The sequence below is a fragment of the Melanerpes formicivorus genome, unplaced genomic scaffold, assembly GCF_026170545.1.
Source record: "Melanerpes formicivorus ecotype bairdi unplaced genomic scaffold, bMelFor1.0.p_v2 SCAF_69, whole genome shotgun sequence".
NCBI lineage: Eukaryota > Metazoa > Chordata > Aves > Piciformes > Picidae > Melanerpes > Melanerpes formicivorus.
This window is the reverse complement of record NW_027142421.1, coordinates 1669859-1697727: the sequence shown is the minus strand read 5'-3', so window position 1 is coordinate 1697727 and position 27869 is coordinate 1669859. Positions and strand designations below refer to the sequence as shown.

General features: G+C 43.7%; 1 protein-coding gene across 2 annotated transcripts in view; it reads right to left on the bottom strand.

The window, feature by feature from the left end:
- The window catches only part of LYRM4 (LYR motif containing 4), an 82973-nt gene that overhangs the window by 29277 nt on the left and 25827 nt on the right, over window positions 1-27869 (bottom strand). Inside the window, exon 3 of one of the 2 annotated variants that reach the window (XR_010990422.1) lies at window positions 17065-17178. The exons of the other annotated variant lie outside the window; for it this stretch is intronic. The gene's annotated coding sequence lies outside the window, so the exon portion shown is untranslated. The remainder of the gene's footprint in view (window positions 1-17064; window positions 17179-27869) is intronic. 2 annotated transcript variants of the gene reach the window in all.

Here is a 27869-nt window from a genome sequence, read left to right as displayed (position 1 = left end):
ATCCTCTTACTGTATCCTTTAGCAAAATTCCCTTGTGCTTTAGGTGTGATCAAACTCTATTTATGGGATATTTTTTAAATTGGGTTACATGGTCTTTTGATTAAATTTGAGAGAAAAGAACTTTAAAGACATAATTCAAACTGTTCAATTTTAGTTTTTCCTAGAAACACACAGGCTGCTTCCCCTAAAGACAAACTACTTGCCTTAGCAATCTCAAAATGATCCTTGTACCCAGAAAGTAAGTTTAATGTGTGCAGTACAACCACCTAGCTTGCCATGGGACAGGAAGGCAAGTTGACTTAACATGCTTTGAGACCAAGGTCATTTCCAATCAGCAGGTGTTTGTGTAAAATGAAGATCTGTGAAGCTGGCCTGGCAAAGATAGAATAGAGTAGAGTAGAGTAGAGTAGAGTAGAGTAGAGTAGAGTAGAGTAGAGTAGAGTAGAGTAGAGTACAGTAGAATAGAATAGAATAGAATAGAATAGAATAGAATAGAATAGAATAGAATAGAATAGAATAGAATAGACCAGACCAGACCAGACCAGGTTGGAAAAGAAAGAGCTGAAGGAGGGAGTCTGATGAAAGTAAGATGGCTCTGTTTTGGCTAAAACCAATAAAGCAGGACTAAAATTACATAAACATAGAACTTCAAAGTGCATTCTGAGGGCCATGGTGCTTGAGTGAAGCCTTTGCTTAATTACCTGCAATTTTAGTATTAAAGTTGATACCCTTCAATGTGCTGACAGTGAAAAATTATGTACGTGCTAAACATGCATGACTGCGTTACTCAACTTTCCTCCCAAACCATGCTAAAAGTCACCTAGAAGGCAGGGAGAATCTGTACTGGGGTATAAAATCCACAAGAGGGACATCTCTGTGCCTCTGGCACTGGGAGTGTCCATGCTGATGGCACTGGTACCAGGGCCACTGAGGGTGGTGCAGCATGGGCCTTTCTCAGCACCACCACCAGCTGCAGCAGTGGCTATGACTGGGAGAGAAAACAGGTATGAGAACAGTCAACAGGCTGTGCTCCTTTTCCTCCACCCAAGACATGGACACCTTTCTTGGTGACAACTGCACCTGCAATATATGGCTTAACTTGCGCTGCATTACTGTTAGAGCCATTGCTAGGGTTCGCATCTCCAGCTGTGCTGGATGTAATCCAGGGTTTATTAATCCTGAGATCAACTTGCAGTCACTGCATTTATCACCAGCAGTCCCGAACCTGCTGTATCTGTTGCTTTGAACAATTAAACCATTTGTTTGTGTCAGAGTAAGCCATTACTGAGGCATTGAAAAGCAGAGGCAAAGGTTAATTTTGCCAAATAGCTCCAGCAAGAGTGCTGGGCTCTGAGACACGCAGACTTCAGGATGTCACTCTTAATGCAGCAACTGGAGAGACTGAATTCACAGGGAAATTCTCAGATTCATAGGCTTACCTGTTCACATCTTTTTGCCTCTGACACTGAAGAATGAGAAAGTGCACCTATAAACCAGACAGAAACTACCAAACTGTACCAATAAAAAGGATTTTTAAGAGGAAGATACAGGCTTGTAAATGGTAGATGAATCAATAAGGCTGTGGTTCTTCATTGAGACTGAAGTTCAATAAATGACCCTGTGATACCCATAAAGGATTTTGTTAGCATTCTGGAGGAGACGTGATTACAGGGATCATCAGTTCTGTGCAGCTTTCTCACACACTGCAATAAAGCCATGCCTTTTAACTCTGCAGCCAAAAAAGCTCAGAGGTTTTGCCTGGTTTCCTGCAGTAATGTTAGAAGCATTCAGCACCCACAAATGAAATGCTGGCAAAACTTTTGTACTATGCACTAAACCCAAAGTGTTCTACAGCTAAGAGTCCTCTGCAAAAGGTTTCAAAACTTCACTTACTATGAAATGTTTCTCTGAAGCTAGTTGTGTGTGTTGTGATAAGTAAGTCACACTTTTGATCTTCTGATTTACCATACAAAAATCATCATCTTCATTTACTGTCAGCATGAAATCAACCTGCTACTTCTGTGGTAACTCCTTACTGGTAAAACTGAATTTGGGCACTGGTGGACAGAAAATGACAGCCATACTATAGCTTGCTTGCTGTGCTGAGCTGGCAGAAGTAAAACAAAAGCCATTGAGGGAAGCTCAGTCAATAAACCTATTCCATAGATGCAGAGAAACACATCTGCACTTGGCAAGGGCTCCACTTAAAAACTAAAATAGAAGTATTATCATTTTAGTGGACACTTCTGAAATGGAACTCCTCATGTAAATCTGACACATTAGTAGCACCTCTTCAACTGCGTGCTAACGATTTCTGCAGGCATGAAGTGGAATATTTTACTCCTATTTACAGCCATCTGTGCAGCTTTTTCCTTCAGATCAAGTTTGCCAAAGTTGTAATTAAAGTCCCTGTGCTTTAAGCCATCACGTTTCATGGTATCAATACACCAGTTAAACAGATCAGTCATTGGAGTCACAGGTACTAACCACTGAACTCTCACACAGGCAGAAGCACAATTCAGTTGTGTATGTAGCTAGAGCCTGCTAATTATTAAGCCATATTCCTATTCTACTTTAAAGTTTCTCTCAATAATAAAGGGAATTCAGAAGGAAGCTTGACTAAATGGTAAAACAAGACAACAAGGCTCAGAAGGCAATCACTAATTCCTTATTTGACTGTACACTCTTGTGGAAAAGCAAAGTCTTTTGGTATACATTATCTTTTTAAAGTGAATTTCTTCATCCTCTAGGCCTTGTTCTGCATTGTGGTCCAGCATCTTGGAGTGCATGGGCAGGATTCTGCTTGAACCAAACCACCTGAATGTGCTCTAGCAGCATGCCAGAACTAGACAAGAGTTGGGCCACAATAAAAAAACAACCCCCAAAGCATATACAATGCAGACATCAGGTTCTTCACACACAGTATTTTGCTTTGCTAATATGTTTCTACAGATTTGTTCCATATCCATTAATGTGGACCTTGGCTCAATTTTTTCATCTCCCCAGACAGATTGTATCTTTTGAGGATGGTGATGTTTGAGCCCACACCTATTCAGTGATCATGCTGCTTCTAGCAACTCCAGCAGGTGTTATTCCTTAATTATTCTGATATTTTCATGGTGAGTAAGATACTTCTAGAGTCCAAGTTTTCCAAAGTGTCTTCAAAAAACCTTGTAGAGGATTCTTTTACAAACAGTTCCTGTGCTTGAAAATTATTACTCTCTACTAATATGTAACCTGTTGTCAACTCTTATTCTACTTATACCACTATATCCCCTCCCTTACCTGCATTCCTTACCAGCAGAGCAAAATGAATAGCATGCAAACTAACCAAGGAAAAAAAAATTGGAAAGCAAGTCTCTTTATGCAGCTAAGCAGTGTCATCTGAGGTGGTGCACCCACGTCTGTTTGCATGCATGGGATGAGAAAGGCTGCTGCAAACTGACAAGTCAAGGGAAAGTGAACTCACAGGTAGCAGCAGTGTGACTAACAAATTATTCACTGCAGTAGAAAAGAATTACTTCAAAGGGAAAGATTTAAAGATACCTCTGGTAAATGAAGTAATTTGTTCTTCCCTTTTATGCTGTTTGTAGATGTGGTGCTGAGGGAGGTGGTTTAATGATGACCTGGCAATGCTGGATTAACAGTTGGGCTTGATGGTCTTCAAGGTCTCTTCCAAACAAAATGATTCTGTTATCCTATGTTCTATACAATACTACTGTCATACATAAAGGGTGTATTTCCTTGCTTTCATAGAGATGTGTTTATGAGCTCCAACGGTGCTGTGCAAGCCGGCAGTTTCCCCTCACAATTCCCAGGATGTTTCTAGTGTGGTTTTTTTTCCCTGCCTTAAGGCAGTTCCACCACACAAGCTTTGTCACTGAGGGCTTTTCCCAAAGCTAATTTACAAGCTGTTTTTTCACACCCCCATTGCTAAGAAGCATTTCTAACACAACATGTGGCATGACAACTGTAGGTGCACAACAGAATCATAAAACTGTAGAATCACTGAAGTTAGAAAAGACCTTCATGATCCAACCATTAACCAAGAACTGACAGTTCACCGCTAAACCATGTCCCTCAGCACCATGTCCCTCAGCACCATGTCTACATGTCTTTCAAATTTCTCCAGGGATGGAGACTCCACCACTTCTCTGGACAGCCCGTTCCAGGGCTTGACAACTCTTTCAGGGAAGAAATTTTTCCTAATGTCCAACCTAAATCTCTCCTGGTGCAACTTGAAGCCATGTCCTCTCATCCTGTCTCTTGGTACTTGTGAGAAGACACTGACTCCCACCTGGCCCCAACCTCCTTTCAGGGAGTTGTAGAGAGTGAGAAGGTCACCCCCCAGATTCTTGTTCTCCTGTTCTCGAAAGAACCCCAGTTCCCTCAGCACCTCCTAAAAGGACTTGTTCTCTAGACCCTTCACCAACTTTGCTGCCCCTCTTTTAAATTTAGAGTGTTGTAAGGAGGTCTAACCTTTCATGAGGTACAAGCAATGGATTGTACCTGTGCTCCTAGTCTACCATAATGCAAAATAAAATAAGCTTACTTAGGTACCTGTAGTTTTTATGTGCAGTGCAGCAGGCTAGGGATCTACCCACAGCTGATTCTGCAAAAGTGTCTGCTCCACCAAACCCATCTCAGCTGTCTCAGCTCTGTCTACATTCTCTTTCCCAGCCCCACCTCTCACTCAGTACAGCAACAAAGCTTAAATATTTGTAGAGTCCCTTCTAATTAAACTGAAACTACCAAGCATGAAGAAAGGATCAATTTACAGTAGGTGAGATGAGGATGCTGGGGAAGGAAGAAGACTTGGGAGGAAGGCAAGCGCAAAAAAAGGTCGAAGGCTCAAAAATTTTCCCCGGTGGCAGAAAAATACACACCTGTGGTAAGTGACAGGTCAAAATGTTCATCTAGTATCACTCAAGTGAATCAAGGCAAAGATCTGTGCCTTCCAGAAGTTTTTACTCACTGTGGAAAACTTGGACTAAAGCAATGATTTTAGGTTCCATCATAACACTCAGCTATTGGCTTGTATGGGCAGATTAGAAAAACATGTCACACACTATTTCAGTACCTATAGTACTATCACTGACAAAAAAGACAGTTTGGCAGCATCTGGCACTAAATAAATTGAAGCTGCTGATACATATTTCATATTGTGGCAGTGCACCCAAAATCCCTCTCCCCATGTTGGGGATTCGGGATGGGGGGAAAGCATAGTATCATAGTATCACAGTATCATTCAGGGTTGGAAGGGACCACAAGGATCATCTAGTTCCAACCCCCCTGCCATGGGCAGGGACACCCCACACTAGATCAGCCTGGCCAGAGCCTCATCCAGCCTGCTCTTAAACACCCCCAGGGACGGGGCCTCAACCACCTCCCTGGACAACCCATTCCAGGGTCTCACCACTCTCATGGTGAAGAACCTCCTCCTCACATCTAGCCTGAATCTCCCCACCTCCAGCTTCATTCCATTCCCCCTAGTCCTATCACTACCTGAGATCCTGACAAGTCCTTCCCCAGCCTTCCTGTAGGCCCCCTTCAGATACTGGAAGGCCACAATGAGGTCACCTCGGAGCCTTCTCTTCTGCAGACTGAACAGCCCCAACTCCTTCAGTCTGTCCTCACAGGAGAGGTGCTCCAGCCCTCTGATCATCCTTGTGGCCCTTCTCTGGACACGTTCCAGCACCTCCACATCCCTCTTGTAATAGGGGCTCCAGAACTGGACACAGTACTCCAGGTGGGGTCTCACCAGGGCTGAGTAGAGGGGGAGGATCACCTCCCTCGACCTGCTAGCCACACTTCTCCTGATGCAGCCCAGAATCTGATTGGCTCTGCGGGCTGCAAGTGCACACTGGGAGCTCATGTTGAGCTTCTTGTCCACCAGCATCCCAAGTCTCTCTCCTCAGGGCTGCTTTCCAGCCAGTTACTGCCCAGCCTGGATTTGTGCCTGGGATTGCCTCGACCCAGATGCAGGACCCTGCACTTGCTCTTACTGAACTTCATGATGTTGGCTTGTGCCCACCTCTCCAGCCTGTCAAGGTCCCTCTGGATGGCCTCCCTTCCCTCCAGCGTGTCTGCTGCACCACACAGCTTGGTGTCATCAGCAAACCTGCTGAGCAGAAGAGTGGGATGAAGGGATCAGGGGAGGATGCCTCCCCCTCCCTAAGACTGTGGTCGGTAGACCCTTCTCCTCAAGCCACCTGCACAGACCCCCTGTGCTGGGGCAAGCCTGGGCATGTTTTAAGTAAAGAACTGATGGTTATCAGTTCCTGGCCTTTTTGGCTTTTGTGACATGCTTTATGGTAACGTTACAACACACATTAGTTTGGATGTATAAAAATGGGCAAGCTGCAGAGCACTCTCTCTCTCTCGGGTTTTTGCCCCCAGACAAGTGTGGATTAGAAGCAGCAACAGTTTCAAGAGGATTTTCAGATAAAAAGAGACACCAGGGAAATTCCCACAATTGGCAAGCAGCATTGTGAGTAAATTGATATATATTCCGAGAGCCTCTGGGAAATACCTGGTTTTTGTTAGTAGGGGTACCACACTGCTTTTGGATCTAGCTTTTCCAAATACTGTTCTCAAACCATTTGTAACCATTCCTATATTCTGAAGATATTCTCAACCAAACATACCGAATCTGAATAACATTTTATAACGGTTGTATATAGTGAATAGAATAGAATAGAATAGAATAGAATAGAATAGAATAGAATAGAATAGAATAGAATAGAATAGACCAGGTTGGAAAAAACCTTTGAGATCATCGAGTCCAACCTATCACCTAGCACCATCTAATCAACTAAACCATGTTATGTGGGAGGCAGAGCCATATTAATAAATAATTTATATATTTATTAATTCCCTGCCTTATCCCGTTTTATTCATAACAAATATGCTCTGGCCCAGCTGAGAGTGGTCAGCATGAGAGAAAAATCCAAGTGCTGCAACAATCAAAAGATTTAATGTGTGGCATCACTTAATTCATTTCAGTTCCTCACAGAATTATTCCTCAGAAGCAGTGGTGATGCTCTTTGTATTCCTTTGACCAAGATCTTCTGGTTGCCTCTTTAAGATGAGAGATTATTTACAGCTTTTAACAAACAGTGGCTGTCATTTGATGCTTTACTCTGTTACCACCTGTCATTATTGCTCAAATAAAAGCTGTCATGCCCCTTCCTGCATTTCTTTCTCCCCACTCTGTTCATGTACAGCTGTTTGGTGATGTGAAAGCGCCCAGAGTAACCACTAACACCACTCAGCCTGCCTGGAAATAAACTCTTCCTAGCCAGCCAGTTCCCATGTCCCACATCCCACACCAACTACTTATAACCACACAAGGGACCTGACAGGACTGTCATTTCCAGAGGCAGTGCCAACTTAGAGCTTTTCTTCAACTACAGACTGATGGCTTCAGTCTATCCCCATCAAATTCTTCTTTGGTTTGGAACATGCATCTTGCATTTCCTTCCCTGAGCTGCTGAGTGACTTGGGTTAATCCAACATCCCAGTACCTCTCAGTGAGATAGAATAGAATAGAATAGAATAGAATAGAATAGAATAGAATAGAATAGAATAGAATAGAATAGAATAGAATAGATCAGGTTGGAAGAGACCTTCAAGATCATCACATCCAACCCATCAACCAATCCAACCCACCAAATCAACTAACCCATGGCACCAAGCACCCCATCAAGTCTCCTCCTGAACACCTCCAATGATGGCGACTCCACCACCTCCCCGGGCAGCCCATTCCAATGGGCAATCACTCTCTCTGTATAGAACTTCTTCCTAACATGCAGCCTAAACCTCCCCAGGCACAGCTTGAGACTGTGTCCTCTTGTTCTGGTGCTGGCTGCCTGGGAGAAGAGACCAACATCCACCTGTCTACAACCTCCCTTAAGGTAGCTGTAGAGAGCAATAAGGTCACCCCTGAGTCTCCTCTTCTCCAGGCTAAGCAACCCCAGCTCCCTCAGCCTCTCCTCATAGCGCATGTGCTCCAAACCCCACACCAACTTCGTTGCCCTTCTCTGGACACACCCCTGCAAGTCCACATCCTTCCTAAACTGAGGGGCCCAGAAGTGGACACAGGACCCGAGGTGTGGCCTAACCAGTGCAGCGTTCAGGGGGAGAATCACCTCCCTGCTCCTGCTGGCACACAGATCTTTCTGAACTGTTTAAGTTTCTCCTTAAGAGCCAACAAATCTTTGGAATGTCTCAGCATCAAACATACTACACAAGTTCTCACTTTCAATTGTGTTCAAACTGCAACAAGGAAAAAATGCACCCAAAGTAACAGTTTTAAGCTATCTAGACAGCAACTAAAGCAACAGCCACACTATAAAATTAGTCACTTCTACTAGAATAAAGATGATGTTAAGGATAAAAAGCATAGAGGTTCTATATAAAACACAGCCAGTGTGTTTTGCAAAGGAAGCCAAACTTGGTGCCTTTGGTGACAGCTGTCTGATGGTATCAGGAGCCTTTTCATTTTCCAGTATACAGGATGCTTCTTTACATCCCTCTGTAGCAGAACGATACTGAGGTGCTGTAGCAGGTCCACAGAAGGGCAATGAAGATGGTGAAGGGTCTAGAACACAACTCCTGTGAGAAGTGGCTGAGGAACTGAGGTTGTTTGGCTTGGATTAAAGGAGGCTCAGAGTAGTCCTGGTCTTCTCTACAACTCCCTGAAAGGTGGTTGGAGCCAGGTTGGGTTCAGTTGCTTATCCCAAATAACAAGAGGAGAGGAAATGGCCTCAAGTTGTGCCAGGGGAGGTTTACAGAATAGAATAGAATAGAATAAACCAGGTTGGAAGAGACCTTCAAGATCATCGCGTCCAACCTATCATCCAACACCACCTAATCAACTAACCCATGGCACCAAGCACCCTGTCAAGTCTCCTCCTAAACACCTCCAGTGACGGCGATTCCACCACCTCCCCGGGCAGTCCATTCCAATGGGCAATCACTCTCTCTGTGTAAAACTTCCTCCTGACCTCCAGCCTGAACTTCCCCTGGTGCAGCCTGAGACTGTGTCCTCTTGTTCTGGTGCTGGCTGCCTAAGAGAAGAGACCAACAACTGCCTGCTTACAACCCCCCTTCAGGTAGTTGTAGAGAGCAATGAGGTCACCCCTGAGTCTCCTCCTCTCCAGGCTAAGCAGCCCCAGCTCCCTCAGCCTCTCCTCATAGGGCTTGTGTTCCAAGCCCCTCACCAACTTTGTTGCTCTTCTCTGGACTTGTTCCAGCAAGTCAACATCCTTCCTAAACTGAGGGGCCCAGAACTGGACACAGTACTCGAGGTGTGGCCTAACCAGTGCAGTGTACAGGGGCAGAATGGCCTCCCTGCTCCTGCTGGCCACACTGTTCTTAATGCAGGCCAGGATGCCATTGGCCCTTCTGGCTGCCTGGGCACACTGCAGGCTCATGTTCAGCCTGCCATCAACCAGCACCCCCGGGTCCCTCTCTGCCTGGCTGCTCTCCAGCCACTCTGACCCCAGCCTGTAGCTCTGCATGGGGTTGTTGGTTGTTGCTGGATATCAGAAGACATTTCTTCCCTAAAAGGGTTGTTAAGCCCCAGAACAGGTTCCCCAGGGAAGTGGTTCAATCACAATCTCTGAAGAGATTTAAAGTACCTGTAGACATGGTGCTGAGGGATATGGCTTAACAGTGGACTTGGTAGTGTGTGGTTGATGATTGCACTCAATGATCTTAAAGGTCTTTTCCAGCCTAAATGATTCTATAATTCTATCAAAGACACTTATTAAAATAGCAATGGCTATCTTCTACCTGTGCCTTGCCTAGGGAAAAGTATGTGCAAAGGCACTACTGTATCAGAGCACGAGATCCTTGCTGTGCATTTTTGTTGAGTTTCTTCATCTCGCTACAGGTCATTAACCTTTCACTTCAGGTATGTAATGAGCAGTGACTTCTCCAACAAAGGAAATCAGCTGTGTTACCCATGGCAACTCTGCTTTTAAAGACAGGCACCAGCCCCCCTGTGTGTGCACTTGTTATTTTATTTTAGTCTTTTTCCAAATAACTTCTAGTATGAAATAAGAAAGGTTCCCCTTGGCTTCACCCTGAGCTGATAATGAAGAAACCCTCAGTGAAGTCTACTCCCAAGGAAGCCTTCTTGAATAGAACTGATTAAAAATAAAATGAAGTTTCTACCTAGGAAGCAAGATGTATTGCTTCCTGCTTCCCTTCACCAGGGTATCTTGTAATTGACTGAAGTGTCCAGTTAGCACTGGTCCAAACAATTTAATTTAAAAAGGAAAAGAAGGGGGGAAAAAAAAAGAAAAGAGTCAATTTCCCCTAGTTTCTAACAGTCAGTGTCATTGACCAACACCAATGTGCTGAACTGTGAAATCAATGCAGGACCTTAATTACACCGAGGGAAAGCACAGGAAAACCCTGGTGGGGTCTTTTTTCTTCACTTTAATTAGGTACCAGATTAATGTACATCTTGAAGCACAAACCTAAAAGTTTATCTTAGAGAACTTGTTGATTTAACACCTCTTGTACAAAAGTAGGATAGACAGAATAGCTCCAACTAATACAGGCTGGAAAGTGTCACTGCAACATCCATGTGATTCTGTATCAAATTATCATCTATGAAAAAGGTGTGTTTATTTTTCCTGACATCAGGGCATATAAGTTACATAGGAGATGATAAAAGCTGACAGATTCAGGGCAGCAAGCTACAAGAAAAAGAGAGGTAATTAAAAAGTAGGTTATTCTTAGGCAGAAATTAATTGGGAAAGACTTGATCTCTCTGTTGTTTTGTTTACACTTAACAGTGGTCAAATCCACAAATAATACTAGGGAGCTAAAAATCTTAAGTAGCTGGAGGAAGGCATTAGCAACTAAATACTTATTTTTCCTGTCCTACCCTGTATAATTCTACTAATTAAAGTATCCTTAAGCCTTATGCCTTAAGTCTCCTCTTCCTTTCATCATTTCTTCTATTAACAGGGCTTCCTCTTCTCCAAAAGCAGAAGCTGTGAACTACTTCCCTCTAACATCTCATTCACAAGCCCACCTTCCTCCTGAAGTAGACATGCACTATACTGTCTCAACAAAAATGTGAGCCTTGGAGAGGTACTGGAGACCAAAGGAGAATCAGGGGAGACTGCCTTATATCTTCTGATGCTGCCCTTTGCATGGCAAAACCACTATAAAGAATGCACTGAAAAACTGCACACTACTGCGTCCTTCCTTTAATTCCACATATTGGCATTGTCCTGGTCTGAGCTAGAACATAACCAATTCTGTTCAGGGATTTGACTTCTCAGCTCAGTCTCTGCTCAGTAACAGTACTTTCTGAAGTTCACAGCAGGTTTTCACAGACAGTGGCTGCTTCTAGCACAGGTAACACTGATGGTTAGAGTTACTGCCAAGGTGTGGGCTGCAGAAAGGCTCTTGCTTAGACTTGCTCTCATGTTCAGACCAAGGTCATTGCTAAATCTTGTGCCCCACAATGGGGTGCAGGAAGCACAGGTGGCACCTGCAGGGAGGAGTGGAGAGGACAGGTGACCCTAAATTGACCAACAAGGGATTCCATCCCATGATCTGGGCTGGAAAGGACCTCCATGGAATCTCAAAATCAAGGCCAGGAAGGAAAAACCCATTCTTGAGATCCATCTCAGCAGACCAAGACTCAGTCCAGAGTAGGAGGATGCAAACTCACTTAAAAAAACACAAACCTTGTCATCCTGGTAACAAGTGTGAACACATCTGAGAAGTGAGGAGGAGAGAACTTGGTCCTAGACTACACAAAACATCTGCAAAGGGACAGAAACTGAAAAATCACAGAATACCTGGTGTAGTGGGAGGTTTCCCTGCCTGTGGCAGGGGAGCTGGAATTGGATGACCTTTAAGGACCCTACCAACTCAAGCCATTCTATAATTCCATGAAATCTCCACACACCACAGACAACATATCAGTGAGAAAGCTTCAAGCTCAGAAGGAAACAAGATTGATGGGAGAAAATGAATGGAAAAAGAGGTCCTCTTGCCTTTTTTTTTCCCCTTCACTGCTTTGCATGTACACAGTTGGGCCTTTGAGCTTTAAATATTCTGAGCAGAGGACTGGAATCCTCTAAGTGTGTGTATGAGAGTGTAAACATATGGCAAAATTCAGCAGCTACACAAACAGCTTAATAGGACTTTTAAACTCCTGAACTATTCCTCAGCTTCTAGTGTTTCAATTTCTCATTCATTGAAATTTTGTAAATCCAATAGGAAAACACAAAGCAGTTCTGTATCTGCATGAACAAATAACATTTAATTAACAGATTAACAGTAAGAAGAATGATATGGGTTGGTACTACCAAGAAGATCCATGAGGTGCAATGCATTTTCTCCCTTTTACTGGAAAAATGACTGTTTAACTAAGAACAGTGCTGTCTGGCAACAGTAGGCCCTGAGAGGGGAAATTCGAGCATGCCATTACTGTGTATGTGACCAGATCTGCTGCTTATATCCTCAAAATGGTCAAGAAAGTTTGTAAATCCACCTTAGGGAAGTGGTTTTCTCTCACTTTAGGACATCCCCTACAGAATCAGATGAAAAGGCTTGTGGCGGACTAGGAAAACTTTAAAGCTGAACAAAAATTCATCAGGGGAGCAGAAAACACAGGGAATCCCCATTCTCAGATGGAACATGGTTAATCCACATATTCCCATATAAAACTTACATTTAATTCCTAACTCCTTCTCTAGAGTACAAGTGACTAAATGGCAACTTGAAATCCTACCCACGTTAACCCCGGTTTACAAGTGGGTTTAATCACCTTGGTACAGATTTACTATTCATTTATAATCCAATTTGTCTTGGAAATAACTAATATTTCAAGCACCCAAGATCAGAGCTATCTGAACCAGTATAATCTCATTGCAATTAATAGCCTGAAGCCATTCAATTGCAATCTATCACTACTCAAACAGCACTGATTACAGTGGCTTTCGATTTTTTTTAATGCCTCCTGTAAATTTGTTGTTGTATAGATGTTTGAATCACCCTGAGCATGGCTTCCAGGACAAGATGTAAGCAGTAAATTATTAGCATAAATTATTAGCATATATTATAGTAACTAAGCAGATATTCTTCATCTTTTTATTTTTTTTTATGTGTCTTTAAAAAGAGTGGTGGAAGGAGTATGGAAAAAGAGAAGGAAACCCTTGCTGTTATTTTAGCAATGGTCTAAATCTCCTAATAAACATTAATGTGGCTGTAGGCCAGTTTAGACAGGATATAAATGACTCTCCTCCACTCTACTCCTTTCTTCAACCATTAAAGTTTACTTAATATTCATGAATAATATTTTATATCCCTGGAAGTTAAAAGCCTCTCTTTATTCACAGAACAATTACACCTCTGGCTGTATCATAAATTACTTAGCTTGTCAGGACAACATACTTACAACCTTATCTGGAGGACCAAGGCTAGATATGAGAGAAAAGATTTGTTCTCATGCTTAATAATTATTAAAAAGTGTTTTGCTATTTATTTATCAAGAGTGCTCTTTACTTATGTGTAATATGGCAAACATATCACAGTCAGTGAAAAATGTGAAATAGGGGATTTTTACGAGTGTTTGTGTTTCCTTCTCCCACACAGAGAATTTCCCATGAGATACACACACGCAATTTTGTGATTGATCTTCCCAAAGAAAGGTCTAGCTGGAGGCAGCTGGCTTGGGCTGGGAAAAAGCAGGCACCAAACAGGCATCATTCTCATTATGACAGGCAAAGGTAGCATTGAAGGCAATATTAAAACACTTTTCTTGCCTTGTCAAAGCTTCTCCTGCACCTAGGATGAAACGTGCACAACTTTCCACACACTGAAGTTCCAAAATATATCTTTTAGATCCACTGGAAAAGCAAACAACCAACCCCCAAAATAATACAAAACAAACTAAAAGAGTTTGGTGGAAACAACACATAAATTACAGCTTTGGCTCCAGGTGTAAGCTTATGGACTTGCTGCTGGCTTAACACAGTCTGCTCTAAACAAGACTCACTCCCACGATGGAGCGAGAGGGAGACACACACACAAAAGTCCTGTAGGTTGAGATAAAGAGAGTTTAATGGAAATAGACAATGTACAATTACCTTAGCCAATTTTGCAGGAAAGCACAGCAAAAGCTGAAGCAGCATCACAAGCCAGCGATATAACAACCCACGCACCCCACAAGCCCACAGCCAGCCCAGCAGAAAAGACCAACATCCCCAAATTGGAAACTGGAAGCAGCACCAGAAACAGGAAGCTCCTCATGTTAGAATCGAGACTACAAGCCCCACAATACTTTGCTCCAGCCAGCACATTCATTTTGAAGCTGGCATGATGTCAGCAGATTCAACTGAACCCATGACAGCCCACATTATTTTTGAATTAGAAGAGGGTAGATTTGGACTAGATATAAGAAAATTTTCTTTCAAAGGGAGTGTGGTGAGGCACTGTCCCAGGCTGTCCACAGAGGTGGCAGGTGCCCCATGCTAGGAAACGTTCCAGGTCAGTTTGGACAGGGCTCTGAGCAACCTGCTCCAATTGAAGATGTCCCTGCTCAGTGCAAGAGAATGATGACCCTGAAAGGTCCCTTCCAAACAAAACAGTCTGTGAGTCTGTGATTCTGTGCTGTATCACAGTATCACAGTATAACTTAGGTTGGAAGAGACCTCGAGGATCATCGAGTCCAACCTATCAACACAGACCCCATGACTAGACCATGGCACCAAGTGCCACGTCCAATCTCCTCTTGAACACCTCCAGGGATGGGGACTCAACCACCTCCCTGGGCAGCACATTCCAATGACAAATGACTCACTCAGTGAAGAACTTCCTCCTCACCTCGAGTCTAAACCTCCCCTGGTGCAGCTTGAGACTGTGTCCCCTTGTTCTGGTGCTGGTTGCCTGGAAGAAGAGGCCAACCCCTTCCCAGCCACAACCACCCCTCAGGTAGTTGTAGAGGGCAATGAGGTCACCCCTGAGCCTCCTCTTCTCCAGGCTAAACAATCCCAGCTCCCTCAGCCTCTCCTCACAGGGCTGTGCTCAAGGCCTCTCCCCAGCCTTGTTGCCCTTCTCTGGACACGTTCAAGTGTTTCAATGTCCTTCTTAAACTGAGGGGCCCAGAACTGGACACAGTACTCAAGGTGCAGCCTAACCAGTGCAGAGTACAGGGGCACAATGACCTCCCTGCTCCTGCTGGCCACACTATTCCTAATGCAGGCCAGGATGCAGTTGGCCCTCTTGGCCACCTGGGCACACTGCAGGCTCATATTCAGGCGGCTGTCGATCAGCACACCCAGGTCCCTGTCTGTTTGGGAGCTCTCCATCCACTCCGACCCCAGCCTGTAGCTCTGCATGGGATTGCCGTAGCCAAAGTGCAGCACTCGGCACTTGGACTTGTTGAATGCCATCCCATTGGACTCTGCCCATCTATCCAGTCGGTCAAGGTCCGTATTCCACAACAGCTAAGACTAAGGAACTGGTTTAGTCAAATTTCCATTCTCACCCTGCAAAAGTTTTCAGAAAAATTCATGACATTGACTGAAACTGCAGTTTATCTATTCCACAAGCAGCATTTTCTCCCATGAAGTAAGGACAGGATCCATCCTAGATCCAACAGGGATACAGTAAAGATCAGTATACAAAAACATCCTTTTGATGTAATAAATAAGGTTGAAACAAATATGCTTAAAATATGAAAACTGACACCGACAGAACTCTCTACTAAGCACTACTTAAATGCCACTTTCTACAGCACAAAACTGTAGCACATGCACCAGAGAGCAAGAGAACAACTGCATGCTTACTTTTAAGAGGGAAAGGGAATTACAGGTTTGACAAGACAACCCATGTTCAAATTAAACACTGCTTTGCATTATTTACACACACAGACTGTGCTTTTTAAACAACACTGGCATTTGGAATTTGTTTCTATAACAATAAAAATAAGGAGCATTACCCCTGCTCCATGTTCCCTGACTTTATGTGTTACTTATAAAATAATGGCATCCTCGGTTTGCTGTAATAGTTGTTGCATAGTTTCCTTGTAACCAGTCCCCATGTAGAAGAACTGAGTGTGCAGGTAAAAGAACAACCCCAAAACTTAGTTCCTTAACACACTACTGTTACAAGTAGCTTTTAGTTCTGTAAACTAAATGAGACACTGCTGATGCTTGTTAATAAGGTAGTATAAAACAGTATTAGCACTAGCGATTCAGGATAGGCTGGCAGCAATTTCCAATGTGTGTCAACCTCCAACCTTAAGAAAACCCAAATTGAACAGTAGTGGTCAAATACCTCCAAGGAGAGCAACCACTGGATCTCACTTTGTTCTCACAAGGTGAGTATCAGCTGTACAGGGGACTTGAGAGAATCACAGAAGCATTTAGGCTAGAAAAAAACCTTTAAGATCAATGAGTCGAGCCATTAACCTAACACTACCAAGTCCACAGCTGCACCACGTCCCTTAACACCACATCCACATGTTTTTTAAACATCTCTGGGGATTATGATTCAACTGTTTCTCTGGGCAGCCTGGTCCAGGGCTCGACAACCCTATCAGGAAATAAATTTTTCCTAATATCCAGAGAGGCCATTTCCTCTTGTCTTATTGCTTGTTTCCTTGAGACCAACACTCACCTCACTCCAATCTCCTTTCAGGGAGTCGTAGAGAGTCAAAAGATCTCCCCTCAGCCTCCCCTTATCCAGACTAAACAACTACAGCTCCCTCTGCACTCCTCACAAGTCCTGTTCTCCAGACCATTCACCAGCTTCCTTGCCCTTCTCTGGACACACTCCAGCAGCTCAATGTCTTTCTGGTAGTGAGGGGCTCAAAGGTGGACACAGTACAATTTAAGGTGCAGCATCACCATACATGCCCACCATACACAAACAGGGAGCTGGCTGCACAAACAGAAAAGAGAGTAAGTGGCTTTTTACTGTTATTATATTGCGCATTTCTCCTACTTCAGTTTTACACTGTGTCTGCATTCTGACTGTGTCACTGCAAAGCTGTGCAATATAATAAAGGAAAATGCCACTTACCTGACTTTCCATAACATGGTCTACAAGAATGCAGCATCTCACTAGTATGCTACAAATTTGGATGTCAGAGGGGAGAAAAAATCTGGGTTTTGACGCCGAAGAATGTCATGTAGCCTAAAAAACAAATAACAGAGGGTTTTTGCTTCTCTAAAGGGAAAAAATCAGACTACATTAATTTTTCTGCTAAGCCAATCATTCAAGTTTTCCTCCCAGTGAAATAGAAGCTATTTCTGCCATTATCTGCCACTCCACATACTATTTCTAAGAGATCCACACCTTGCTCCTAAGTACGTTTTCTCTGTTGATAAGTAAAGATTCCTCCAACGCACATCCCACTTACTGAATCTATTTAAGCCATGTTGGGAAGCAGGAGCAAGGGTAACAAAGCTGGAGGAATTTCACAGCCAGACACAGAAGGTTCTGTCAGTAACATCCACTGTTTCTAAAACTACAGAAAATGTACTGCAGCTTTATGACACTATTCAAATGTTCAACGAGGCTCACACAGTAAAATAAGCCCTGGATTTAGAGAATGCAGCAGGCTGGCATATGTCCTGACACAGCATAAGGAAAATTAATGAAAACACGACTTAGAAAAGGGCAGGACAAAAAAAATCCCCAAACAAACAACAACCAAAATCAACACAACAAAGTCAACAAAAGAAAACAAATCCCCCCATCCCTACTGAATTCCTAGAGTAAATTACAGTGTGGTAACAGCAACATTTATACAGCCAATTTTGCTTCAAGAAATAAAAATCACTTACCCAAATCTCCTGATGCTTTCACCACCACAGATAAACAACAACAGTCAGTTTTCAAACAGGCCAACACCTTCAAAACCTGAATCTCAGTTATAATCCAGTTGAAATTTTTTTTGCAATACCTGTGCTTCTAAAAATGGCCCAATGTATCTACACACTGCAGCACAGCTTTTTACTAAGGGTATGAGTTTTTATCAGTGGGATACTGGAAAGACCACCTCAGCATCACGTTAGTCACAGTATCCTCAACGTGATAATAGAGAACAGGAACACTAATGCAAGAAATGTCATCGACGACTCCTCAGGTTTTCTGTCACTGAAGTGTAATGTTACCTTACTTGATGCAAAAATAATGCAGCTGTGACCTGGAGACACAGATTGGCAGAACATGCTTAGCCTGGAGAAGAGGAGGCTCAGAGGAGACCTTCTTGCTGTCTACAACTACCTGAAGGGAGGTTGTAGCCAGGTGGGGGTTGGTCTCTTCTCCCAGGCAACCAGCACCAGAACAAGAGGACACAGTCTCAAGCTGTGCCGGGGAAGTTTAGGCTGGATGTTAGGAAGAAGTTCTTCATAGAAAGAGTGATTGCCCATTGGAATGGGCTGCCTGGGGAGGTGGTGGAGTCACCACCACTGGAGGTGCTTAGGAAGAGACTTGATGGGATGCTTGGTGCCATGGTTTAGTTGATTAGAAAGTGTTGGATGATAGTTTGAACGTGATGATCTCAAAGGTCTTTTCTAACCTGGTTAATTCTATTCTATTCTATTCTATTCTATTCTATTCTATTCTATTCTATTCTATTCTATTCTATTCTATTCTATTCTATTCTATTCTATTCCATTCCATTCCATTCCATTCCATTCCATTCCATTCCATTCCATTCCATTCCATTCCATTCCATTCCATTCCATTCTAAATTCTGTAACAGCACTTCGATGAGGGCAGATGTGGCTTCATATTGCAGGACTTAAAGCCCTGCCTCTTACAGAAGCCTTTCTTCTGGCAACAAGATAATCTTCTACTATTTTCTATTAAAACTTGGATTAAAGGATAACAAAGTTTAAGATTAAAGTTTAAAATCATCTGCAGGTGGATAAGCATATACGTGAAGCACCCAAAAGAAAGGAGAGCACAGCACCCACATAAAGGCAGACTACCCAGAGCCATCTGACTTATGGACAGAATTGCAAGAGCAGCTACAGTCGAGGTAAAGCCTCTACATGAAGTCTTCATGATGAGCACCAAGAGCCTGTTCCACTGTTTGAGTGCCCTTTCAGCAGAGAAGTTTCTCCTAAACTAACCTAAACTTAAACCCCCCCTGGAACAAATTGAGGGCACTTCCTCTCATCCTATCACTTGATATGAGGGAGAAGAGAGTGACCCCCGCCTGGCTCCACCCCCCTTTCATGTAGATATAGAGAGCCATAAGGTCTCCCCTCAACTTCCTTCTCTCCAGAATAAAGAACCTCAGTTCCCTTAGCAGTTGCTCAGAAGACCTGTTCTGCAGACCCTTCACCAGCTTTGTTGCCCTGCTTTGGACCAGATCCAGCACCTCAGCCTCTTTGTTTTTTTAAGTGAAATTATTGCATCCATAGCCCTAGTTGGATTATCCTATACCCCACACTGAGTAGTCCAATTGTAACAGCCAGGGTAAAATTGCCACCTGGAAATGAAATTCATTGCCAGAGTGGCAGGGTTTTAATAAAATGTTGTATTTAGACTAATAAATGTTAAATTATGTCATCTGACAGACCTGAAAGCATATCTGAAAGCAGGCTACTATGATCTGAATAATAAAGAAAGAGCACTTCAGAAGCTTTAGACTAAGCACAACTCATACAGCTAAAAAGAGAAGAATTAGTGTGAACACTAAGATCTATTTTTGCTGCTTTACCAATGTCCTCTCACTGCTTCACAGATGAGATCTACAGGAGAACTAACAGAACTGTCATGTCAACCACAGGAGCTTTTCTCAGAGTAACTTAATCCAGATTATTAGTTTAGCTGAAAACAATCACACTACCAGAAGGGCCCTCTGATTATTCACTCATGTTTCTCATGTTAATACATGGAGGTTTATAAACCAAACCCAGATTTTGGAAGACTCGTGTCTCTTGAGTGAGAGTCAAGTATGGTAAACAAATTCCAGCTCCTACCATCATGTGATGTAGATTTTGATCTTTAAAAGCACAGTCTAACTACTAATTATAGTAAGAACTCTCACACACAAATGCTTCATTATATAATTTACAAAGCAGCAATGTGATCATGTCTCACAGTGATTCAGAGCAATGTTAACCCATCTCAGAAACTGCAAACTCAAACCACAGCGGGGTGCAGAATCAAGCTTTTTGAAGTATTTCAGGCCTGTAAAATCATTTCATCTCATTCTGCGTTAAAGTAGCTGTGTTGCACCTCTGACACTGGAAATTAGTTCCCTCTAGCAGCAGCAGGAAATGTAAATTAAAATATGCATGTCTGAAGTAACAAAGAGATGAGCAGTTATTGATCAGGAGTGACCTCCACACACCTTCAGGCAAACTGGGAGAGGCTCCACACCCTGCAGAAGTGATAGTTTTCATCACTGAAGTTCATCAAGCATGCTGGCACTGTGGTACACATCCTACCAGCATCATGTGATGCATAGCAGCCCTGACTGATTGTGCTTGCCATGGAGGTTGAAGGTGGGCAGAATACAGCTGCACACATTTCAAGACAGGGATTGCCTTTGTAAAACATCTTATGTTGCTCCCCGTTTCCAATCAAGCACATGCAGGCAGGAGGACATATCCCACTATATGTATGTTATTGAATATTCCATGCCAATTATTTCCTTCTGTGCAGACTGGCTTGTTTGGCAGCAACGAATGCCATGAGCAGAGAACTGTCAATGCCTGCATGTGGCTAGAGATACACCAAAAAATATTCTGTGCATGACACCTGAAGTCAGAAATTCTGTGCCCCATGGAAAGTCAGAGCACAAGGGGAAGATGATGGATCAGGAGGGTGAAGCCAGGTAGGGTGTGGGAAGCTAGATATGGATGCCTGGAAGGACCTTTCACAGAATCACAGAATATTAGGGGTGGGAAGGGACCTCCAGATATCCTTGAGCCCACCCCCTCCCCCACCCAAAGCAGGATCACTTAGGGCAGATTGCACAGGAACGCACCCAGGCAGGTTTTGTAAGTCTCCAGAGAAGGAGACTCCACAACCCCTCTGGGCAGCTTGCTCCAGTGCTTTGTCACTCTCACCATGAAGAAGTGTCTCCTCATGTTGAGGTAGAACCTCCTGTGTTCTGCCTTGTACCCTCAGTGTTCCTTGTGCTATCACTGGGCACTACTGAAAAAAGACTGGCACCTTCATCTTGAAATTTATAGACACTGATAAGATCCCCTCTCAGCCTTCTCTTCTGGAGACTGAACAGCCCCAGTCCTCTCAGTGTCTTCAGCTATAGCCAGGCTGGTCCTCTGAAATGGCAAAGGACCGGTTGCCATCCCAGTTATGCTGAGGGATGGCAACATGAATTACTTCTTTGTGCCCACAAGAAAGAAAATAAATCTACCTCCACACCTAAAAGACTGGCCCACTGTCACCCCAAAATATTTATCATGTGATCTAGTTGCAATGTTTTAAAATACCTCTTCATTTGTTAAAAGGACCAGCCACGATGTACACAGTTCCTAACACACCACCATTAGAACAGAAACTCCCTATTTTAGACAGCAAGTCTGATTGGAAAAGGAAGAAGATGCATGTAGCAACTTAGTTCAGAGCTAGTGCAGATCATGTAGGGTTGATACTGAACTGCATTGACTGAGTCTGTCACAGGCACAAGGAATTACATGGAGAACTATGATCACAGCACTCTGCATTCATTTACTATACTGATCTCCAATACAGGGACCACAGATGTGCCAGTAGCAGGCTAAGCAAAAATTTGCATTCATACAAGAAATGTCACATTAACTATGCTGATCTGAAAGCCACATTGCAAAATATGTGGTATTCATCTACAAATAAATATGTCTCACTGTGACGAGCTGCAATTTGTCATTTGTTCATGAAACAAGACAGAGGACATTCAATCTCCCTCCCAATGCAGCTAGAATAGAATAGAATAGAATAGAATAGAATAGAATAGAATAGAATAGAATAGACCAGACCAGGTTGGAAGAGACCTTCAAGATCATCATGTCCAACCCATCAACCAATCCAACCCACCTAATCAACTAACCCATGGCACCAAGCACCCCATCAAGTCTCCTCCTGAACACCTCCAATGACGGCGACTCCACCACCTCCCCAGGCAGCCCATTCCAATGGGCAATCACTCTCTCTGTATAGAACTTCTTCCTAACATCCAACCTGAACCTCCCCTGGCGCAGCCTGAGACTGTGTCCTCTTGTTCTCGTACTGGCTGCCTGGGAGAAGAGACCAACCTCTGCCTGTCTACAACCTCCCTTAAGGTAGCTGTAGAGAGCAATAAGGTCACCCCTGAGTCTCCTCTTCTCCAGGCTGAGCAATCCCAGCTCCCTCAGTCTTTCCTCATAGGACTGGTGCTCCAAACCCCTCACCAACTTTGTTGCTCTTCTCTGGACACGCTCCAGCAAGTCAACCTCCTTCCTAAACTGAGGGGCCCAGAACTGGACACAGGACTCGAGGTGTGGCCTAACCAGTGCAGTGTACAGGGGCAGAATGACCTCCCTGCTCCTGCTGGCCACACTGTTCCTCATGCAGGCCAGGATGCCATTGGCCCTCTTGGCTGCCTGGGCACACTGCAGGCTCATGTTCAGCCTGCCATCGACCAGTACCCCCAGGTCCCTCTCTGCCTGGCTGCTCTCCAGCCACTCTGACCCCAGCCTGTAGCACTGCATGGGGTTGTTGTGATCAATGTGCAGAACCCGGCACTTGGATGTGTTCAATCTCATGCCCTTGGACTCTGCCCATCTGTCCAGCCTGTCGAGGTCCCTCTGCAGAGCCTCTCTACCCTCCAGCAGATCAACTCCTGCCCCCAGCTTGGTGTCGTCAGCAAATTTACTGATGATGGACTCAATGAACTCATCCAGATCATCAATGAAGATGTTAAAGAGCATGGGGCCCAGCACTGATCCCTGGGGCACACCACTAGTGACTGGCTGCCAGCTGGATGTGACACCATTCACCACCACTCTCTGGGCTCGGCCATCCAGCCAGTTCCTAACCCAGCTCAGAGTGCTGCTGTCCAAGCCACGAGCTGACAGCTTGGCCAGGAGTTTGCTATGGGGGACAGTGTCAAAGGCCTTGCTGAGGTCCAGGTAGACTACATCCACAGGCCTCCCCACATCCACCAGGCAGTCACCTGATCATAGAAGGAGATCAGGTTGGTCAGGCAGGACCTGCCCTTCCTAAATCCGTGCTGGCTGGGCCTGTTCCCTTGGCCATCCTGTAAGTGCTGTGTAAGAGAATAATAAGAAACTCCTTCAGTTGTACATCTATTTCAGAACCCTAAAAGCACCAAACCCAAAATAAACTCAGCAGTGTGTATTTAGGATACCAACTCTTAACAATTCAGAGGCTGAATTTAATGTATAAAAGTAGGATGAGAATTGAGGGAAGGCAATATTAGCCTATAATTATTCTATAGTAAGACAGGATGTGCTTTCGTTCCCTTGGTTGAAGAGACTCAGAAAACCATTACCATAAAAACATGCTACAACGAGAAACAAATGCCATTTTAAACAGCTTCACTTCCTACTTAGGGTAGACCTGAGAGCAAGGGGAGCAAGCATGTAGGAAGGAGAGTGCTTGAAGGAAGAAATAAAAGCACAGTAGCGGGTACTTGTCTGCAATAATATTATCGGCCTGCTGAGAGCAATTACAATAGCACAGACAGCACTTGCTTTTTTGTGACCTTATTGCATTAAAACTGAAGCAAAACCCTCTAAGATTCAGCAGGGAATTTATTAGGAAATTTTAATGCCAACTTAAATTTGATCCAGAGGTCTCAATATTAAAGGTCATATCCATTACTATACAGTGGGAAACCTTGCATCTCTCTGTTCCTCTGTTCCACCATTTCTCAGGTTTGTTTTCTTTTGTAAGAGTAGGTCAGAGTCCCCTTCTCCCAGCTTTGCAGCATTAGAGGGACAAGACTGCTATTTACATTTTAAAAAGCCTTAGCCAGCAAGAAAAATAAAGAATGGCAACCTTATTTTAAATGAAAAGTTGAAAATGAAAAGCAAAATGAAGCAGCACTGATGCTGTGTGCTATCCAGCCAGATTTTACCACCTTCTGTGGATACACAAAACACGTAACCTCATCTTCACTGAATTACCTGCCACTGCTTTCAAATCAGCTCTCATCATGACAGGGGCATCAGGCACGGACTGACTATTGACTTGCACAGAATAGTAAAAGCTATGCAGTGTTTTTTTCTCAGCTCCAGTTCATTGCAAACCTTTGAAATTGGGAGTATTATCTCCAAGCTACTGGAGTCACCGTTCCTGAAGAGATTTAAAAGCTGGGATTTTAAAGCAATAGTACCAGAAGAAATGGCTTTGAGCTGTTATGGGGAGGTTTAGGTTGGATATAAGGAAACTTTTCCTTGAATGGATTGTCAAGGCCTGGAACAGGCTGCCCAGGGAAGTGGTGGAGTCCCCGTCCCTGATGAGATTGAGCAGCTGTGTAGATGTGGTGCTGCGGGACGTGGTTTAGTGGCATGGTTTTCTTTTTCCCCAACATGAAACTGTACTAGAGGAAAAAAAGCTTGTGTCCTCAAATGCTTATGTAATTTTGGTGCTTTCATTCTAGTGACTTCTAGAGTACCTTGAGCTCTTCAGTACCCGTATTAGTCAGCACAAATACGTGAACACAAGTCCAGATCCCTGCTACAAATCTGTAATGAATAAAAGCCATCCTCTCTTTTCAGCCTATAAGAATATATATTATGGATATTCCTAACACTTGTTACTTTCTCAGCAGCCTCACTTAGGTTTCAAAATACATCCCACCTGATTACCTGGCAGCAGCAATTTCACTCTTCCTTGAAAGTACTGAAAAACATGGCAATTGAATAAGTCTCCTCTCAGCCTCCTCTTTCCCAAGCTAACCATCCCCAGCTCCTTCAGTCACTCCTTGTAAGATTTATTCTCCAGCCCTTCCCCAGCTTCGTTGCCCTCCTCTGCACTCACTCCGGCACCTCCACATCTCTCCTGTATTGAAATGCCCCAAACTGCACACAATACTCAAGGTGTGGCCTCACCAGAGCTGAGCACAAGAGGACAATCACCTCCTTACTCCTGCTGGACACAGCTTTTCTGATACAAGCCAGGATGCCATTGGCTTTCTTGGCCACCTGGGCACACTGCTGGCTCATATTCAGTTTCTTGTTGGTTAGAACCCTCAGGTCCCTTTCTACCAGACAGCTTTCCAGCCACACTTCCCCAAGCCTGTAGCATTGCTTGGGGTTGCTGTGACCCAATGCAGGACCTAGCATTTGGCCTTATTGAACCTCATCCCATTAATGTTGGCTCATCCATCCAATCTATCCAAGTCCCTCTGTAGAGCCTCCCTACCCTTGTGCAGATCAACACTCCCACCTGACTTGGTGTCATCTGCAAACTCACTGATGACACACTCTATGTCTTCATCAAGGTCATCAATAAAGATGTTAAACAGAAGTGGTCCCAACACTAAGCCCTCAGGAACATTACTTGTGACTGGCTGCCAGCTGAATATAACTCCATTGACCACCACTCTTTGGGCTCTTTCACCCAGCCAGTGCTTTATCCAGCAGAGTGTGTGCTCATCCAAGCCATGAGCAGCCAGTTTGTCCACACGAATTCTGTGGGAAATGGTGTCAAAGGCTTTTGAAAGTCTAAGTAGACAATATCCACAGCCTTCCCCTCATCCAACAGTTGGGTCATCCTTTCAAAGAAGGAGATCAAGTTGGTCAGGCAGGACTTGCCTTTCTTAAACCCATGCTGACTGTGCCTGATCCCCTGGTTGTTCTCTATATGTCGTGTAATGGTGCTTGAGATGATCTTTTCCATGACCTTCCCTGGTACTGAGGTCAGACTGACAGGTCTATAGATTCCTGGATCCTCCTTTCTTCCTTTCTTGTAGATGGGTGTTACATTTGCTACCCTCCAGTCCATTGGGACCTCCCCAGTTAGCCAGGACTTCAGGCAAATAATGGAAAGTGGCTTGGTGAGCACATCTGCCAACTCCCTCAGCACCTTGGGTGTAGCCCATCTGGCCCCATAGGCTTGTGTGCACCTAAGCGGCGTAGCAGATTACTGACCACTTCCTCATTTATTAGTGAACTGTTATGTCTGTTTACTTGAAAAACTACAGTTCACCTTTAGGTTCACAATTAAAAAGACAAGTACAATTGCAAACCCCACAAAGAGCTGCTTCCTCATTTCTCCCTCACTGGCTCTCACCTAACTGGAAAATAACAGCAGTAACTAGGAAGTCTTTCTTCACTGCTCTTTCAGCAGGTTTTGCTGTCTGTGGTGTGCCCTACAAAACATGCTAAGACTGGCACAGACAACGTGGTCAGCACCCTGACAACTTTGTCTAAGCATATTTTCTTCTCCTGCTACTTGGGACCGAGAAGTGAGAAAGGTAGATGATAAAGGGATACCTACTGAGATACTGTTGTAAGACTTGGAATACCATGTTTGAATTCCTGCTGTAAGCAAAATTTGAGAACCTGGGCAAACAATTTGCTACCCTATGTACCAAAGTCTTCAAATATACGTTTCAATTTAAACTGAAGTAGCTCCTTCATTTTCACTTCAGTATCCTTCTGTGGTGAAATGCACAGTTAAAATCACAGTGCCTTTATCTGCCAGAGCTCACTGTTACTTCAGGAAAGGAGCAGGAGTCCTACTAATTCTCTCTGCCAATGTTGTAGGTTAAGGGTTTACTGCTAAACACTGAGGTGGAACTCCTCCCTGTGGGTGGAAAGCCTGTCCCAAGAAGGAGGCACTGGATAATGTAATGTGCTATTCCCTTCCTTTTCCTGCATATTCTCTATTTAAGAGGCAGGACTTCCAGAGTTCGCTCTCTTGGCTCCTGCTTTTGCTTTGCAGTGTGGGAGGCAGGCTTTGCTGGCAGAAAGCTGTTTCGATGCATGGTGGGGCCTAGTCCATTGCAGATTCTGGTTTTGTATGTATTCCTTTAATACTCTTTGTACTTTGTTTATTTTAGTTAACATTACTTTTATTAAATTCCAATTCTGTGTGAGTCTGGCTTTGTTTTTCCATTTAACCTTCCCCTGCCTAGCTTTTCCCTATGGGAGGAGAGGGAGAGGGAATGGTGGTAAACTTACATACTGTCAAACCAGGACAGTCCTCTGCCTTGCTCATAGAGCTGAGAGAAGGGAAACAGTCCCAGCCCTGAGAAGTCCCTTGGGATAGCACAAAAAACGTACATGTGCTGTCAAACAAGGTTATTATTAATTAAGCATTAGTAATAAAACCAGCACTTTGAAAAGACTTACTTTTTTTCCCTCTCCCCATAAAACACCCCATGCATTTGGTATTTTGCTGTCAATGGGTTATCTCTTTGGTATTATTCAAAAGCACAACATGGCACACTACTTTTTTTCTCATCTTTCCCCATGACCACACATACAAATGATTTAAAAACAATTTAAAACATGTCAAACCACTTAAGGAGACTCTTAAAAATCTAATGCATGAAGTTAACCATCAGCATGATTCATTATTGGAGTTCCACCGTTACAACTTGACAATTAAGAAATATTGATAAATGTATACATATTATTGATGTCAATTAAAAAGCACAAGATTGATTAACCTCCCAGAGGTATGTGGCACAAGCAGTTAAGAGAGTAATCACCCCCAGTAAGTATTCACTACTGACAAATGTGCACAGAAATTAGACTGCTGTGAGACAAAATGTACTTTCAATTAAAATTAAGATCATTTGAACACATAACCAAACCATGCACCAGTAGAGGTTAGGAGCTGACCTGCTGGAGAAGGACCTGGGAGTGTTGGTGGACAAGTTCACCATAAGACAGCAATGTGTC